General features: G+C 51.0%; 5 non-coding genes across 5 annotated transcripts; all 5 read right to left on the bottom strand.

The window, feature by feature from the left end:
* Positions 1 to 934: 934 nt before the first annotated feature.
* Positions 935 to 1,125, bottom strand: LOC142720420 (U2 spliceosomal RNA). The gene has a single exon (XR_012873208.1). It is a non-coding gene; the product is annotated as a U2 spliceosomal RNA (small nuclear RNA).
* Positions 1,126 to 2,250: 1,125 nt separating this feature from the next.
* Positions 2,251 to 2,441, bottom strand: LOC142720338 (U2 spliceosomal RNA). The gene has a single exon (XR_012873127.1). It is a non-coding gene; the product is annotated as a U2 spliceosomal RNA (small nuclear RNA).
* Positions 2,442 to 10,240: 7,799 nt separating this feature from the next.
* LOC142720337 (U2 spliceosomal RNA) lies at positions 10,241 to 10,431 on the bottom strand. The gene has a single exon (XR_012873126.1). It is a non-coding gene; the product is annotated as a U2 spliceosomal RNA (small nuclear RNA).
* A 1,126-nt stretch (positions 10,432 to 11,557) lies between these two features.
* On the bottom strand, positions 11,558 to 11,748 carry LOC142720336 (U2 spliceosomal RNA). Its single transcript, XR_012873125.1, has one exon. It is a non-coding gene; the product is annotated as a U2 spliceosomal RNA (small nuclear RNA).
* Positions 11,749 to 12,873: 1,125 nt separating this feature from the next.
* LOC142720388 (U2 spliceosomal RNA) lies at positions 12,874 to 13,064 on the bottom strand. Its single transcript, XR_012873176.1, has one exon. It is a non-coding gene; the product is annotated as a U2 spliceosomal RNA (small nuclear RNA).
* Positions 13,065 to 13,361: the final 297 nt, after the last annotated feature.

The following is a 13,361-nucleotide window of genomic DNA, read 5'->3' as shown; positions in this document are numbered from 1 at the left end:
TCAGCTTTAATCCAGTCCAGTGCTGCCTGCTGAGCAGCACTGACCAACACTGCCTGGGCCCAGGCTTTTATCTCTGAGGCCCCATTATGATGTCAGAAAGCTGGCTCTGGCTCCTGAGGTCTCCACTATGACACGTGCAAAGTTCCGTCTGAACTTTATATAAGACGGTGCGGCTCAGTCAGTCACTCAGTGTTGCCTGAGAGGGCAACACTGCAACAGCCGGCCCCCAGGCTGTCTTTTTTTTGCACAGCTAGTTGCCTCCAGGAGGCCACAAGAGGGAGACAAGGGACTGCAAAATGGAAAATAGGCATCCACCAACTTTACAGACAACTTGTTCTCCTTGCTCCTACAACCTCCATCCTTGCACAGTTTGTTATTCTTCCAGGTAACATAGTAACAAATCCAAATTGCTGCTCTCTTTGTAGGCAAGCAAGGGTTTGTTGCAACTGCAATTCTTACTTCTTCTTGAAATGTAGGGACCACAGTACATTCCATCACATCCATCTAGTGTACACAGGTAGGTCCATTGTGACGGGCGGGCGGGCGGGTGGGCTGGCTGCTTTAATGGCTGTTTGCTGTTCCCCTACTCCACTCCACTATTTGACTATGGTGCTGCATCAATCAGTGGCTGGCTCAGGTGCAGCTCTTTAACCTACCTAGGAGGGAGGGCGGAGAGAAGACAAGGAAGGTGAATGAGCTGTTCCAATGTGAAATGCCGGAAACACAGAAACACAGACGACACAAAACAAGAGGTGGCAATGTATTAATTAATTGCATTTAATAAATTAGCTCATTATCACACATGACTGTACAAATGCATTGTCCAACAGGTGTTGAAATAATGGGATTAAAAGGGGAGATCCCATCCGAAAGACAAAAACAATGGCAAACACAAAAAGCACTTTTGGAATCTGATTTTAGTAAACACATAAGGAAAGGGTGCACCGGTCCTGGAAATACTGCAATACCAGGTCAATGCGTGGAGTGGACAGAGCAAGCTCTATTTCCATCTCCCTGTTCTAAAAATCCATTTAATATATGGTCCCCAGATAGGGGTCGTATCAGATATTAAACTGATAAGAACAGATACTACACTTGATCTTAGCCAAAAGACCGAGAAGCGATAACCCGAACGTGCCGCACGTTTTGCTTCTTTTGCTTGCACCACAATGCAGTGCTGAAAGAGGAGGAATCGACATAAAAACGCCTTCCTGGCAACGCCCAAATGCCCTCCTGCCATGCAAACACTGGCAGCAGCAGCAGCAGCAGCAGTAAGTGCATGCCCACTGCCACCCCTTCTCCTTTCACACCTTGTATCAGCTTTAATCCAGTCCAGTGCTGCCTGCTGAGCAGCACTGACCAACACTGCCTGGGCCCAGGCTTTTATCTCTGAGGCCCCATTATGATGTCAGAAAGCTGGCTCTGGCTCCTGAGGTCTCCACTATGACACGTGCAAAGTTCCGTCTGAACTTTATATAAGACGGTGCGGCTCAGTCAGTCACTCAGTGTTGCCTGAGAGGGCAACACTGCAACAGCCGGCCCCCAGGCTGTCTTTTTTTTGCACAGCTAGTTGCCTCCAGGAGGCCACAAGAGGGAGACAAGGGACTGCAAAATGGAAAATAGGCATCCACCAACTTTACAGACAACTTGTTCTCCTTGCTCCTACAACCTCCATCCTTGCACAGTTTGTTATTCTTCCAGGTAACATAGTAACAAATCCAAATTGCTGCTCTCTTTGTAGGCAAGCAAGGGTTTGTTGCAACTGCAATTCTTACTTCTTCTTGAAATGTAGGGACCACAGTACATTCCATCACATCCATCTAGTGTACACAGGTAGGTCCATTGTGACGGGCGGGCGGGCGGGTGGGCTGGCTGCTTTAATGGCTGTTTGCTGTTCCCCTACTCCACTCCACTATTTGACTATGGTGCTGCATCAATCAGTGGCTGGCTCAGGTGCAGCTCTTTAACCTACCTAGGAGGGAGGGCGGAGAGAAGACAAGGAAGGTGAATGAGCTGTTCCAATGTGAAATGCCGGAAACACAGAAACACAGACGACACAAAACAAGAGGTGGCAATGTATTAATTAATTGCATTTAATAAATTAGCTCATTATCACACATGACTGTACAAATGCATTGTCCAACAGGTGTTGAAATAATGGGATTAAAAGGGGAGATCCCATCCGAAAGACAAAAACAATGGCAAACACAAAAAGCACTTTTGGAATCTGATTTTAGTAAACACATAAGGAAAGGGTGCACCGGTCCTGGAAATACTGCAATACCAGGTCAATGCGTGGAGTGGACAGAGCAAGCTCTATTTCCATCTCCCTGTTCTAAAAATCCATTTAATATATGGTCCCCAGATAGGGGACGTATCAGATATTAAACTGATAAGAACAGATACTACACTTGATCTTAGCCAAAAGGCCGAGAAGCGATAACCCGAACGTGCCGCGCGTTTTGCTTCTTTTGCTTGCACCACAATGCAGTGCTGAAAGAGGAGGAATCGACATAAAAACGCCTTCCTGGCAACGCCCAAATGCCCTCCTGCCGTGCAAACACTGGCAGCAGCAGCAGCAGCAGCAGCAGCAGCAGCAGCAGCAGTAAGTGCATGCCCACTGCCACCCCTTCTCCTTTCACACCTTGTATCAGCTTTAATCCAGTCCAGTGCTGCCTGCTGAGCAGCACTGACCAACACTGCATGGGCCCAGGCTTTTATCTCTGAGGCCCCATTATGATGTCAGAAAGCTGGCTCTGGCTCCTGAGGTCTCCACTATGACACGTGCAAAGTTCCGTCTGAACTTTATATAAGACGGTGCGGCTCAGTCAGTCACTCAGTGTTGCCTGAGAGGGCAACACTGCAACAGCCGGCCCCCAGGCTGTCTTTTTTTTGCACAGCTAGTTGCCTCCAGGAGGCCACAAGCGGGAGACAAGGGACTGCAAAATGGAAAATAGGCATCCACCAACTTTACAGACAACTTGTTCTCCTTGCTCCTACAACCTCCATCCTTGCACAGTTTGTTATTCTTCCAGGTAACATAGTAACAAATCCAAATTGCTGCTCTCTTTGTAGGCAAGCAAGGGTTTGTTGCAACTGCAATTCTTACTTCTTCTTGAAATGTAGGGACCACAGTACATTCCATCACATCCATCTAGTGTACACAGGTAGGTCCATTGTGACGGGCGGGCGGGCGGGCTGGCTGCTTTAATGGCTTGACCTGCCTAGGTAGAGTCGTGTGTTAACCTTAAACCATACTATCCCCCATCCCCATTTAGTAACGACACATGACACCGAGGTTGGATGTGAAATGGCCACAGCAGCCGTTTATTAATTTCACAGTTTTATAAAAACAATTTAAATCCGAAACATTCGGATAACTAGTTAGGAATCCACCAGAGAATTCCTCCTAATAATTCACATGACCCAACATGGGTCATAACATTAACCCGAGCAGAGGAAGTCCTTGAAGCCCCCTCAGATAGTCCTTTTTAAAGAACACACCGAATTAGCCATCTGCAAACCACCAATTACCTCCAGCCGTAAACCAGCTCGGAAGCACCGTTCACCTCTGCAGATGGCTCCAACCACTAGAAGTCCACTTCAAGGGGATAACACCCGATGAAGCCCTCCAGTGATATACCGACCACTAGAAGTCCACTTCAAGGGGATAACACCCGATGAAGCCCTCAAGTGATATACCGACCACTAGAAGTCCACTTCAAAGGGATAACACCCGATGAAGCCTTCAAGTGATATACCTTCTACCAGAAGACCACTTCAAAGGGATACCACCCGATGAAGTCTTCAACCATGTACCTTTTTTGGGGGACGCATACCCCCGATGCGACCCCCCCACCATTTTGTACTGACTGGCCTCAAGGACTCCCCCCGCCAGCTGCCATGACAACAGAACCTACTCCGGAAAAAAGAAAAACATGTTAAACAAGCACACAAAATAAAAACACAACGCTCATAGCCAGACGTACATAAGACCTAAAGAGTAACAAAACAAGGGTGGGAGGGTGGGAGCTTTGCTTACTGTGTGTTACTCCTCCCGCTGCTTCCGGCTCAATGCCGAGAAACAGCGGGAAGCACAGCAACGGCCCCCCCCCCGCCCCCCTTAACTCCTCCCCGTCCCTCCTTCAGCTCCTTCAACTTTCCCTGACCTCGTAACATTAACCCTTTCCCTACCAGGACGGTCATGTCGGCTTCCCTTAAGCCTGCAGCTGCGTCCAGCCTCTTCTTGACCTGCCTAGGTAGAGTCGTGTGTTAACCTTAAACCATACTATCCCCCATCCCCATTTAGTAACGACACATGACACCGAGGTTGGATGTGAAATGGCCACAGCAGCCGTTTATTAATTTCACAGTTTTATAAAAACAATTTAAATCCGAAACATTCGGATAACTAGTTAGGAATCCACCAGAGAATTCCTCCTAATAATTCACATGACCCAACATGGGTCATAACATTAACCCGAGCAGAGGAAGTCCTTGAAGCCCCCTCAGATAGTCCTTTTTAAAGAACACACCGAATTAGCCATCTGCAAACCACCAATTACCTCCAGCCGTAAACCAGCTCGGAAGCACCGTTCACCTCTGCAGATGGCTCCAACCACTAGAAGTCCACTTCAAGGGGATAACACCCGATGAAGCCCTCCAGTGATATACCGACCACTAGAAGTCCACTTCAAGGGGATAACACCCGATGAAGCCCTCAAGTGATATACCGACCACTAGAAGTCCACTTCAAAGGGATAACACCCGATGAAGCCTTCAAGTGATATACCTTCTACCAGAAGACCACTTCAAAGGGATACCACCCGATGAAGTCTTCAACCATGTACCTTTTTTGGGGGACGCATACCCCCGATGCGACCCCCCCACCATTTTGTACTGACTGGCCTCAAGGACTCCCCCCGCCACAGCGAAACAGGCCTTGACCACCTTAAGCCTGTGAGTTCCTCCACACCACCACCGCCCTTTCTATTCCTTCTGCTATCGCCAAGCTCCAAAGATCAATGCCAACCTCGGTCAGATGAACCCCGTCACTCCTCCAGAAATTCCCCACTCCTGACTCCAAATCCCTATGCCTCACGCAAATGCCCCCGTTTTTTGCCACAAAACGGGACACCGCCCGATTAACTTTAATGCGAGCCTTATTGACTCTCTCCACAGATCTAGCTAACCGCCAATGCTTTCTTGGGACTATGTCCGACCACACTATCACCAACTTGGGATAAGATACCCACAAACACAACATATCATGTTTGGTATCCCGCACCAACTCACGAAAGGTGCGGACTCCTAAGTCATTCCCACCCACGTGCAACACTAAGACCTCCGGAACCCTATCAAGCCGAGCATATGTCTGGAATTCCGCCAACACCCTGCTCCACGACATACCTCTAAAACCCAGCCAATGCACAACCGCATCCTGTCGCGGAATGCGCAACTGGCGACCATTCGGGCGGACGTCCGCCCTCAAAGCCCCCCAGTGCACGTAAGAATGACCCATCAACCACACCAAACACGGAGGCGAATCTGAAACTGAAAAAACAATTAGGCACCACCATATAACATTTGTAAAGCGTTAACAGCAAAATTCATAACATATGGGGGCGGACATAGGACTTAAACCTGTTGGACTCCCAACGACCAATACGCCTCACCCCCTCATCATCCAACCCCCAGCGCCCCGCTTCTGTTGCTGCGCCAATCCTGAAGGAATGAGATGAATATGAGCCTGCCGCGACACCAACCGCCGTCAAACATTTTTTAAATACAGCTCCAAACTGAAACCTGGACAAAAACGACCCGTCCACATGACGTAACAAAGGCAAATCTGGAGACCCCCTGTTTGGCGTAAAACCCCGCATGCACTCTACTGGGCACATAACCGACCCCGGGGCGCAACCCCTTCAAAGCCTGCGATACCAGAAATTCCTTCGATACATCCTGAAAGCCCCGCAACTTAAACCCAAACGCCACCGCAGACATGAACCGGTTCACCTTCGCCACTGAAAACCCCGCCTCCCAGGCGTCCCCTAACCAGTACAAAAGTGCCACCCACCTGTCTCTATCCGTATTGACGTCACCCAACTCTCTTACCCCTTCCTCCCACTGCCTCCAACAAGCAGCATAAGCACTCCACGTCGTGCGCGCCAAAGACCTTTGTACCAATTGTTCTACAGGACCGAGACCAGATCCCAAAGATGCTGCGGACAAGCCAAACCGAGACGTTCCGCTCCCGGTGCCAATTGCCGAAACCGGTCCCACTGCGAGCGAGAAAGAGCATCAGCGATACAATTCCGTACACCCGGGACATGCACCGCCACCACCCACGCGTTCAACGACAAACATACCAACACTAAATGTCGCAACAATTGAACTACCGGAGGAAAGGACGCCGTGATGTTATTAATGGCAAGCACCACCCCCATGTTGTCGCAGTAAAAAACGGACCTTCTTATCCCTGAGCCTGTCCCCCCAAATGGTAGCCGCCACCCCGATGGGAAACAGCTCGAGCAGGGCCAGATTCCGCGTGAGTCCACTGGACACCCAGCTAGCCGGCCATTGACCTGCGCACCACGGACCTCCCCCGTAAGCTCCAAAACCACCCGCCCCAGCCGCATCCGTGAAAATATTCAAAACACTCGTATCCTGCGCTGGGGCCATCCATAGCGAGCGACCATTGAACTGGCCCAAGAAGTCATTCCAAACCTGAAGATCAGCACGGTACTCCTCCTTGAGCCGCACAAAATGATGCGGCGCACGCACTCCCACCGTTGCCGCCGCCAACCTCCTACCAAACACCCTCCCCATCGGCATAATCCGGCAGGCGAAATTCAACTTCCCCAGCAGCGACTGAAGCTCCCTCAGCGTCACTTTCTTCATTCTACAAGCCCGTTGAACCTCCAGCCTCAAAGCACCCAACTTATCCGCCGGGAGACGACACTCCATTGCCACCGAGTCTATTTCGATTCCCAAAAAACAAATCGTCGCTACCGGGCCCTCCGTTTTTTTTTTTTTTTTTTTTTTTTGTTTTTTTCCGGCGCCAAAGGAATCCCAAAATCCCTCGCCACCTTCTGTAGAGCATGAAGCAAATTACCGCAAACCGGCGAACCCCCCGGGCCAACGCATAACAAATCATCTAAGTAATGGATCAACGAGTCGACCCCGGATACTCCCCTCTTTACCCACTCCACGAAGCTACTAAACGCCTCGAAGTATGCACAAGAAAGGGAACACCCCATCGGAAGGCACTGATCCACGTAAAAGGCCCCATTCCAAAAACAACCCAACAGCCGTTGCTTTCTGTATGGACCGGCAACAACCTGAACGCCGCCTCGATGTCAGTTTTTGCTAGCAGCGCCCCAGGACCCGCAGCCCGCACTAACCCCACCGCCTTATCGAATGAGGTATAAACTACGGAGCACAACTCGTGATCAATCCCGTCATTTACCGACGAACCTTTGGGATACGATAAATGTTGAATCAAACGAAACTTTCCGGGCTCGCGTTTAGGGACAATACCCAAAGGGGACACAACTAAATCTTTCACCGGCGACTCCACAAATGGCCCCGACATGCGCCCCAACGAAACTTCTTTTAACAACTTTTTCGACACGACTTCCACATGCAAGTAAGCCGATTTTAAATTTCTCCCCGTAACCGGAACCTCACAAGGAGGCGGAGGAATAACAAAAACCAACACTAAACCCTTCATAAAGCAACCTAGCTGCCGCCCTATCCGGATACTCATTTAGATAAAGGGCCATCCTTTCCACCCTCACCGGCGACACCCCCTTGACCAGCCCCGTGCTGGTTCCCGGACCTCTTTTTTCGCAGACATTTTGCCGCCCCGTGTGATGCACCATTACACTCGGAGCACACGTGCTTGAACTTGCACGTGGCCCCAAACTTGCACTGGCCTTCATTGAATTGCCAGCAAAACCCTGCCTTTCCCCCGCCGCTTGGTCCACTCTGACTAGACTGGCCTCCCTGGCCACCGCTCCCGGGAACGGGCTGCCTAACCGGAGCCGTAACCCGTAACCAGAGAGCAATATCCTTCTGGTCCCACCGAATCGCCGGCCGAACCGCCTTCCGCTGACGGAATTGCTCATCATATCGCAGCCACGCCTGACCCCCATACGCCCTATGAGCCTCCCCAATAGCATCAAAATAACAAAATAACGCCGAACAATTTTCCGGCGCCTTTTCCCCTATCACACTAGCCAATATGGCGAACGCCTGCGACCAATTAACGAACGTCTGCGGGATAAGCCTATACCGCCGCCGTTCCTCCTCGTCCTTTTTACTCTCATCCCGCTTGCTCTTATCCAAATTGAATTTAGCCAGCGGCAAGAGAGAACAAATTTCAACGTATTCATCTTTCCAGATCCGATCACGCACCTCCTGCTTTAAATGCGCCCCCAACGGACCCTCAAAACAAACATACACCTCCCCCCGAGCACGATCGTCCATGCGCACTCGATCGCCGTCCTTCTGTGCCTCAGTCTGCACCGACACCGCGACCGCCTCTCTAACCGCCACCACAGGACGCGCCTGCAACGATCCCACGTCCCTGGGGCCTTCCCAAACTACCGCAGGGGACACTTCCATTACTACCGGCGCCGCGGCCCTATCAAGGCGCCCCACCAGCTCCCGTAAGCAACCCACTAAATCTGCCAAACCCGCTCCGTCGCGTCCGCCCGCGCCACTACCGGCCCCCGATGCTATGCTAGCAGCCCCCCCGCCGACACCCGACATAAAAATCGCTGGATAAGACAATAATGGAGTTATACACTCACCGGGCTGCACAGGCGCTGTGTTCCCGTCAGCCGGACCATCCTGACCTCGACGATAGACGTCCAGTTCACCTTCCTCCAGTTCTTCTCTCGCCGACGACTGTCCCTCCCAACGACATCTTCGGAAAGGGGATGAGGACGCGCTGACCGATGGGCCGGCAACCTGCCGCCCGACCGCCGGGACCCAGACTTCCGACCGGACCTGTTGCCTCGATGTCGCTGCAGATCTAGTCGTCCGTCTAGATGATCCTGACGAAGCCTGCCCCCTGGCCGGAACATCACCATGCGGGGCGGCCGTACCTTGCTCTCGACATCTTCCATCTGATGGGGGAGGGGTGACAGGGAGCCCAGCCTGCGACTCCCTGCTTACCGCCGGACCCCGTCGCGGCCTGGGATTCCTGCCAGGACGCAGGGCCTGGGAAGGGGCGGTCCTCCCAGCTGCCTGGCCTGCAGCGTCCGGGATCGGGCTCCCTCTGCGACGCCGTGTCCGCGGGACTACCTCCGGACTAAGGCGCTCTGGAGGTCGGGACCGCCGAGAGGGACGGGTCGACACAGCCCGCATCGCCGTCACCCCTGGCACCGCTCTCTGCCTGCCCAGCGCAGGAGCGGTTGTTGCCGACTCCCCCCCCTCCGCCATAGCCATGCTCGTAAGGGGGCCGGGGGAGGGGAGCCTGTCCCTTACAACAGACCCCGAACGCCGTGCCCGGCGTGGCGAAACGGCGTCCGGGATCCGCGTTAATGCAGCCACGGTCTCCTCCAGCCATCCGGGACCGTGGTGCACAGCAGCGGCACGCAGCCGCTCTAAAATCAGGGCCTCTGCCATTACTAAAGAGCCAGGCAACGGGGAGCTTTGCTTACTGTGTGTTACTCCTCCCGCTGCTTCCGGCTCAATGCCGAGAAACAGCGGGAAGCACAGCAACGGCCCCCCCCCCGCCCCCCTTAACTCCTCCCCGTCCCTCCTTCAGCTCCTTCAACTTTCCCTGACCTCGTAACATTAACCCTTTCCCTACCAGGACGGTCATGTCGGCTTCCCTTAAGCCTGCAGCTGCGTCCAGCCTCTTCTGTTTGCTGTTCCCCTACTCCACTCCACTATTTGACTATGGTGCTGCATCAATCAGTGGCTGGCTCAGGTGCAGCTCTTTAACCTACCTAGGAGGGAGGGCGGAGAGAAGACAAGGAAGGTGAATGAGCTGTTCCAATGTGAAATGCCGGAAACACAGAAACACAGACGACACAAAACAAGAGGTGGCAATGTATTAATTAATTGCATTTAATAAATTAGCTCATTATCACACATGACTGTACAAATGCATTGTCCAACAGGTGTTGAAATAATGGGATTAAAAGGGGAGATCCCATCCGAAAGACAAAAACAATGGCAAACACAAAAAGCACTTTTGGAATCTGATTTTAGTAAACACATAAGGAAAGGGTGCACCGGTCCTGGAAATACTGCAATACCAGGTCAATGCGTGGAGTGGACAGAGCAAGCTCTATTTCCATCTCCCTGTTCTAAAAATCCATTTAATATATGGTCCCCAGATAGGGGACGTATCAGATATTAAACTGATAAGAACAGATACTACACTTGATCTTAGCCAAAAGGCCGAGAAGCGATAACCCGAACGTGCCGCGCGTTTTGCTTCTTTTGCTTGCACCACAATGCAGTGCTGAAAGAGGAGGAATCGACATAAAAACGCCTTCCTGGCAACGCCCAAATGCCCTCCTGCCGTGCAAACACTGGCAGCAGCAGCAGCAGCAGTAAGTGCATGCCCACTGCCACCCCTTCTCCTTTCACACCTTGTATCAGCTTTAATCCAGTCCAGTGCTGCCTGCTGAGCAGCACTGACCAACACTGCCTGGGCCCAGGCTTTTATCTCTGAGGCCCCATTATGATGTCAGAAAGCTGGCTCTGGCTCCTGAGGTCTCCACTATGACACGTGCAAAGTTCCGTCTGAACTTTATATAAGACCACCGGTGCAGCTCAGTCAGTCACTCAGTGTTGCCTGAGAGGGCAACACTGCAACAGCCGGCCCCCAGGCTGTCTTTTTTTTGCACAGCTAGTTGCCTCCAGGAGGCCACAAGAGGGAGACAAGGGACTGCAAAATGGAAAATAGGCATCCACCAACTTTACAGACAACTTGTTCTCCTTGCTCCTACAACCTCCATCCTTGCACAGTTTGTTATTCTTCCAGGTAACATAGTAACAAATCCAAATTGCTGCTCTCTTTGTAGGCAAGCAAGGGTTTGTTGCAACTGCAATTCTTACTTCTTCTTGAAATGTAGGGACCACAGTACATTCCATCACATCCATCTAGTGTACACAGGTAGGTCCATTGTGACGGGCGGGCGGGCGGGTGGGCTGGCTGCTTTAATGGCTGTTTGCTGTTCCCCTACTCCACTCCACTATTTGACTATGGTGCTGCATCAATCAGTGGCTGGCTCAGGTGCAGCTCTTTAACCTACCTAGGAGGGAGGGCGGAGAGAAGACAAGGAAGGTGAATGAGCTGTTCCAATGTGAAATGCCGGAAACACAGAAACACAGACGACACAAAACAAGAGGTGGCAATGTATTAATTAATTGCATTTAATAAATTAGCTCATTATCACACATGACTGTACAAATGCATTGTCCAACAGGTGTTGAAATAATGGGATTAAAAGGGGAGATCCCATCCGAAAGACAAAAACAATGGCAAACACAAAAAGCACTTTTGGAATCTGATTTTAGTAAACACATAAGGAAAGGGTGCACCGGTCCTGGAAATACTGCAATACCAGGTCAATGCGTGGAGTGGACAGAGCAAGCTCTATTTCCATCTCCCTGTTCTAAAAATCCATTTAATATATGGTCCCCAGATAGGGGACGTATCAGATATTAAACTGATAAGAACAGATACTACACTTGATCTTAGCCAAAAGGCCGAGAAGCGATAACCCGAACGTGCCGCGCGTTTTGCTTCTTTTGCTTGCACCACAATGCAGTGCTGAAAGAGGAGGAATCGACATAAAAACGCCTTCCTGGCAACGCCCAAATGCCCTCCTGCCGTGCAAACACTGGCAGCAGCAGCAGCAGCAGCAGTAAGTGCATGCCCACTGCCACCCCTTCTCCTTTCACACCTTGTATCAGCTTTAATCCAGTCCAGTGCTGCCTGCTGAGCAGCACTGACCAACACTGCCTGGGCCCAGGCTTTTATCTCTGAGGCCCCATTATGATGTCAGAAAGCTGGCTCTGGCTCCTGAGGTCTCCACTATGACACGTGCAAAGTTCCGTCTGAACTTTATATAAGACGGTGCGGCTCAGTCAGTCACTCAGTGTTGCCTGAGAGGGCAACACTGCAACAGCCGGCCCCCAGGCTGTCTTTTTTTTGCACAGCTAGTTGCCTCCAGGAGGCCACAAGAGGGAGACAAGGGACTGCAAAATGGAAAATAGGCATCCACCAACTTTACAGACAACTTGTTCTCCTTGCTCCTACAACCTCCATCCTTGCACAGTTTGTTATTCTTCCAGGTAACATAGTAACAAATCCAAATTGCTGCTCTCTTTGTAGGCAAGCAAGGGTTTGTTGCAACTGCAATTCTTACTTCTTCTTGAAATGTAGGGACCACAGTACATTCCATCACATCCATCTAGTGTACACAGGTAGGTCCATTGTGACGGGCGGGCGGGCGGGTGGGCTGGCTGCTTTAATGGCTGTTTGCTGTTCCCCTACTCCACTCCACTATTTGACTATGGTGCTGCATCAATCAGTGGCTGGCTCAGGTGCAGCTCTTTAACCTACCTAGGAGGGAGGGCGGAGAGAAGACAAGGAAGGTGAATGAGCTGTTCCAATGTGAAATGCCGGAAACACAGAAACACAGACGACACAAAACAAGAGGTGGCAATGTATTAATTAATTGCATTTAATAAATTAGCTCATTATCACACATGACTGTACAAATGCATTGTCCAACAGGTGTTGAAATAATGGGATTAAAAGGGGAGATCCCATCCGAAAGACAAAAACAATGGCAAACACAAAAAGCACTTTTGGAATCTGATTTTACTAAACACATAAGGAAAGGGTGCACCGGTCCTGGAAATACTGCAATACCAGGTCAATGCGTGGAGTGGACAGAGCAAGCTCTATTTCAATCTCCCTGTTCTAAAAATCCATTTAATATATGGTCCCCAGATAGGGGACGTATCAGATATTAAACTGATAAGAACAGATACTACACTTGATCTTAGCCAAAAGGCCGAGAAGCGATAACCCGAACGTGCCGCGCGTTTTGCTTCTTTTGCTTGCACCACAATGCAGTGCTGAAAGAGGAGGAATCAACATAAAAACGCCTTCCTGGCAACGCCCAAATGCCCTCCTGCCGTGCAAACACTGGCAGCAGCAGCAGCAGCAGCAGTAAGTGCATGCCCACTGCCACCCCTTCTCCTTTCACACCTTGTATCAGCTTTAATCCAGTCCAGTGCTGCCTGCTGAGCAGCACTGACCAACACTGCCTGGGCCCAGGCTTTTATCTCTGAGGCCCCATTATGATGTCAGAAAGCTGGCT

The sequence above is a fragment of the Rhinoderma darwinii genome, unplaced genomic scaffold (assembly GCF_050947455.1).
Source record: "Rhinoderma darwinii isolate aRhiDar2 unplaced genomic scaffold, aRhiDar2.hap1 Scaffold_498, whole genome shotgun sequence".
In the NCBI taxonomy this organism is placed as follows: domain Eukaryota; kingdom Metazoa; phylum Chordata; class Amphibia; order Anura; family Rhinodermatidae; genus Rhinoderma; species Rhinoderma darwinii.
The sequence above is the reverse complement of the archived record's forward strand: the minus strand, read 5'-3'. Positions and strand labels throughout refer to the sequence as shown.